Source organism: Maylandia zebra, linkage group LG12 (genome assembly GCF_041146795.1).
Source record: "Maylandia zebra isolate NMK-2024a linkage group LG12, Mzebra_GT3a, whole genome shotgun sequence".
Taxonomy (NCBI): Eukaryota; Metazoa; Chordata; class Actinopteri; order Cichliformes; family Cichlidae; genus Maylandia; species Maylandia zebra.
The window spans coordinates 10,697,896-10,703,901 of record NC_135178.1 but is presented as its reverse complement, the minus strand read 5'-3'; positions in this window follow the sequence as shown (position 1 = coordinate 10,703,901).

The window sequence follows — 6,006 nt, the reverse complement described above, 5'->3', positions numbered from 1 at the left end:
AAAAGCTGCAATGGAATGGTTTAAATCAAAGAGTATTCATGTGTTAGAATGGCCCAGTCAAAGTCCAGACCTAAATCCCATTGGATATATGTGGCAAGGTTTACAAATTGCTGTTCACAGACTCTCTCCATCCAATCTGGGTTTTTTTGCAATGAGGAATGGGCAAAAATTTCAGTCTCTAAATGTGCAAATCTGGTAGAAACATACCCCAAAAGATTTGCAGCTGTAATTGCAGCAAATGGTAGCAGGGGGGCTGAATACAAATGCATGCCTTGCTTTTCAAATTTTTATTTGCTTAAGATTTTGAAAACCATGTATTATTTTCATACCACTTCACAATTATGTGCTACTTTGTGTTGGTCTATCACAGAAAATCTCAATAAAAAACATTTAAGTTTGCAGTTGTAAGGTGACAAAATACGTAAAAGTTCAAGGGGTATGAATACTTTTTCAAGGCACTGTAGACACCAAACCTGTGCCTGAGTTTCTATTACCTGTTAAATGTTCTTTGGAAATCCTCATTGGATAATATAGTGATGAGTCTTCTGTCTCTTGTTACTTTCCCTGCTACTTACACATTGCCTGGACTTGATCTAACAGACAGTTTGGAAAGGGTAAGGCTGTTTGTGCAGATTTTTCAGCAAATGTAACTTTGTGCAGCAGATACAGCTACCAGTTATCCACTTACAATTTTTTTTTATGATTGTTTATTTTTATAGAATTAGATGAGTATGTATTCCCTATAAAAGTCTGTTAGAAGACTTCTGTTAATTTGAGTAGGTGCTAAATGCTGTGAATTATGCAAGTTTGACATATTAAAGGGCAAACCACCAGTAGGGCTTGTGCATAGACATGATTGCACAAGCTGCCTGTATGTCATCTCGTTGAGAGAAGTTTATTTTAACATAGTGCAGTGCAAGCTAAAAGGGTAATGGGAACCAAACCCTCCTACTCCCTTATAAATTGGCTAATGCTTAGAGAGTTCAAAATTAGCTATGCCATTTGTGATTTGTTAAATTGTCATGGATGCAATTTCATGGAAGCGTGCATGTACACACACACACACACACACACACACACACACACACACACACACACACACACACACACACACACACACACACACACACACAGTGGCTTGCAAAAGTATTCGCCCCCTTGAACTTTCCCACATTTTGTCACATTACAGTGAATGTATAGAGCGCTTTGAGTACTCCGGTAGAGTAGAAAAGCGTGATATAAGAATCGGTCCATTTACCATTTACACAGCTCTCAGTAGCCCTGCCCCCCAAGGTTCTTGTGTGTGCTGACATATCGCGAAATAAAATGACTATAGTGTAATTAAACAGTAGGAAAAGATGGGTGCACAGCACACCACAGCCAGCAAAGCCACATGAATTGCACTACCAACTGTTGTTCATTTTGTAAAGAAAAGAAAGTGAAGAAATTACTTGTGAAAAAGTTGTTCTCTATGGAATCCTGTGGAAAAATGAGTAAATCCCATCATCCTTGATATTTTCATGAAAAACAAGTCATACATTGTCCGTATGACCTCATCTGTCTCGCAAAATCACTAACCTTTGTAAAAAGGACACCACTACATCACAATTCTGATTGATTAAAGTGAAGTTACAAAACAGAAAGTGAAACAGCTGTAGAATTATTGATTGCTGAGCTAGTAAGATAGAGTCCAAATATTTGTTTGTCTGAAGCTACTGCTGGCCAAACTGACACATCAAAATATAACAATAAGTACTGATTGCTACTGATTACTCATTGGCAAACAATGTTTTAAAAAACACACCTAAAACACAAAAAATTATTAAACAACAGGAGAATGCTTGAGTATGGTAATACAAGCCTAAAATATTTCCAGAAGCCAGTTAAGCCTTGCTAACACTAATCTTTTAATGTTTTACTCATAAATGTAGATTTAAAGATTTAACTACATTCACTCCAGTGTGGTATAAAGTTATTGTAGATCCATGAATTTATTGTCTTCTAATTACAGTGCGCCTTTTGTCCCGTTTTCCTCCCCTCACCCTCAACTGGTCATGATAGATGGCTGCACTTGCTCAGCCTGGTTCTGCTGGAGGTTCATTCGTGTTAAAAGAGAATTTTTCCTTCCTACTGTTGCCAAAGTGCTTTCTCAAAGGGGTCATCTAATTGACGGGGTTTTCTTCGTTTCCTCTATAATTTTAGGGTCTATACCTTAAAATATAAAGCAACTTGAGGCGTTGTCCTAATGTTGTAAACCTGCTCAACATTTGGCAATAAAACCCTTTCTGATTCTGATTCTGTAGTGATTTGGAACTATATAGATAGAGCAGAATAGAACATATTAGAATTGAATAGGGAAAACCAGAGTTCTGACTCTCTTTTCACAGACATACAATTGTCTGTCCAACTTGGAACAATCCAAAGTCTACATGAACCACAAAAGAATAGAATTTTGTATAATGTTCGCTAAACACCCTCAAATATAATTAGATTTTAAGAGCAGAAAAAGGAGAACCAACAAAGGAGAGCAAAATATCTAAAGTGTTTATTTTAACTTGGAAGAGTGATCACAGGGAGTTTGATTATTATCAAGCCAAGCAGATAAGAGAACCATTTTTGAAGAGTTGTAGGACTCCACAATACAGTCAAACTGTGAGATACTTTTTTTTTCTGACAATGCAGTATTTTATCCTTTTGCATAAAGTATTTTATTCTATTGTATATTGTATTTTATTATTTTTTATCTTATCCTATTCCACTGTTTTTCTTCATTTTTGCTGCTTAACTTTGCACTGTCCACTTTCTGCTGTGACACAACAAATTTCCCACATGTGGGAATAATAAAGGCTTATCTTATCTTATACTTGCTGCTGCCTATCTTGGCCAGGTCTCCCCTGAAAAAGAGGTTTTTAATCTCAATGGGATCTTCCTGGTTAAAATAAATAATTAATATTTTTTTAAGAAGTCTAGAAAATATCAATTTGAGCTTTTGGTTCCAAATGCCTGAGTCAGAAGAGACCTGACTCAGGAACACTGTTGTTGTTCCAAACTACTTCCACTTTTAGTTGATAGGACGATGTCTAGGAAGGAATACATTTCATAAACAAACTTTTTGCATTGACAGCATCTTATTACAGTACAACACCCACATTTAGGAGTAACAATTCTTTCACACATCTAAGGAGCTTGGAAAGCAAAGGATCTAGACTTCTTTAAGTTGCTTGAAGACGTTTCACGTCTCATCTGAGAAGCTTTTTCAGTTCTACGGTCACAATCAGCCAAGGTTTCGAGTGAAAGGTTACTTTGGGGCAGATTAGTGGATTAGGTGGAGGATCAATAGGGGGTCCATGACCCTCTTGGGGGACACTCCCATAGGGCTTGCTTAAAATCTGGGTTCGGGTCTTCCTCCCCTCACACTCAACTGGTGATGATAGATGGCTGCACTCACTAAGCCTGGTTCTCAGAGGTTTCTTCCTGTTAAAAGGGAGTTTTTCCTTCCCACTGTCGCTAAAGTGCTTGCTCATAGGGGGTCATATGATTGTTGGGTTTTTCTCTGTATCTATGAAGCGCCTTGAGGCGACTTATGTTGTGATTTGGCGCTATATAAATAAAACTGAATTGAATTGAACTCATTGTGAAATCTAGCCCCACACACACACACACACACACACACACACACACACACACACACACACACACACACACACACACACACACAGGAAATGTGATTTCCTGAGGTCAAATGGCCCAGGATGTGAGTAGGCGTTAAGGCATCTGGAAAGGGATCTCATGACTGGATGGCAGACAGTTGGTGTCGTAAACCACCGCCTCTGTTCAAAGATGGTCATTCACAGTGGACATAGATGGCTTCTTTCACTCCTCTTTCAAACCATCTGTCTTCTCTGTTCAAAATATGAACATTGGCATCCTCGAAGGAGTGACCTTTTTCCTTTAGATGCAGATGGACTGCTGAGTCTCGTCCTGTCGAGGTGGCTCTTCTGTGTTGTGCCATGCGTTTATAAAGTGGCTATTTGGTCTCTCCAATGTAAAGGTCTGAGCATTCCTTGCATCATTTTGCCACAACTATTTGCAGAGTGCCTTTCTAGAGACTCAAACATAACTAGCTAATTGACTGATACCCAGTTCATAACTAGGTGGGGTCAACTATTCCACAACAAATTAAGGAAATACAAGAGCTGGAGTGATTTTCAAGCATTTGATAGCTTATCATTTGATCATTCAAGATGAAATCGAAGGAAAGGAATGCACTGCCCAGCTCACCAACTTCCAAAGGCCTGGAAGAGCATAGACAGCCACTGTATGATTGCATACTTTGTTCCTTGGTTAATACAAACATCTTCATAACATCTACTCATATTCTCTGCTTTTGAGACCCCGAAAAAGTACAAAAATTGTTGTAATCCCCAAACAGTTAAGAAAATACTTTTGGCAATGTTGTAAAGTTTGTAGAGTGAAGATCTCAGGTGCAGGCTCATAGGCAGGCAGGGATTAAATGGAAACAGCTCTTTATTGAAAGCGACCCATATTTTAAGCAAGCCCTATGGGGGTGTCCCCCAAGAGAGTCATGGACCCTCTATTGATCCTCTACCTACTCCACCAATCTGCCCCTGTCACGGTCCGTGGAGATAGACCGTGTGGGAATGTGTGTGTTGGACCCAGACGCGAACACAAGGGAAGATGCAGGAGTGGATTAAACAAAAGCGAGCCTTTTATTATGGCTGATAACGGAACAAACCAGAGCGAGGGCAGTATAAGGGTAATAGTTCAAACAGAAAACCTAAACTGGACATAAACTAAGAAAAAGCTATGGCTGGAGATACGGAACACAGGGGGTGGTAACACAGACGACGCGACACAGACTACATGAAACACAGAGACTAAATACACAAGAGGGATGATCAGGGGAAGTGGCCACACATGGGAACACAGCTGACACAGATAAACATAACAAGACATGGCAGGAGTAAACAACACTGACGGGAGACTGTCAAAGTAAAACAGGAAGTACACAGGTGCAAACAGGAGGAGAGAGAGAGCACGGGCATAGTGGGCTGGGGAAACATGGAATGAAACAAGGAGGGGAGATGAGGGCTCACAGATACATAGAGGGGCACACAGGGGATAAAAGTCACAAGGGGAAGTCAAATAAGGAACACCACAACAGGACAACTTAGGAAACATGGCCTAAATAAGGAACGAAATACAAAAATACAAGAAACTAAGAATACTGGGCCCACATGGCCCAGGACCATGACATCCCCAAAGTAACCCTTCACCTGAAACCTTGGCTGATTGTGACCCACACTCATTTTTAAACCTTGGCTCATGTGATTAGGTAGAGGATCATTAGGGGGTCCATGACCTTCTTGGTGGGACACTCCCATAGGGCATAAAATCTGAGACTTTCCACCAACTGAAAAAGCTTCTCAGATGAGAGGTGAAACATCTTCAAGCAACTTAAAGAAGTCCAGATGCTTTTCTTTCCAAGCTCCTCAGACTGGCAGCTAAGAAACTACAAATAAACTTAATGGCTAGGATGCATGTAGGCAGGGAACAGGCAGCATGCTTGTAAGGTTGACGGGATGATGTAAGGTTATTAGTGAGATGTGAAATGCAAAGGAACACAGCTAGAACTACATGGGGAAATGAGACCAGGGAAAGTGAAAAACTCTAAACGCACAAGACGAAGGTTACAAAAATGAAAGAGGAAATAACTAAACGGGAACATCATAGATGGAGACAATACACAGGGAACACTAGTAAGGCAAGGTAAACTGAAAGAAGGAATATCATAAGCATAACAGTAACTGGAAAAAAGCACAACACAGAAAAACACAATGCCAACTAAGAAACAGACCGACAATAACTAATAAAGAGAACTTGAAAAGCCCAAAATGCTTAACTGAGGGTCAATGACCCAGGCACCGTGACCGTTACATACCTTGAATTAAAGGTGAAAATCTGCACTTCACATCACAACCTGGG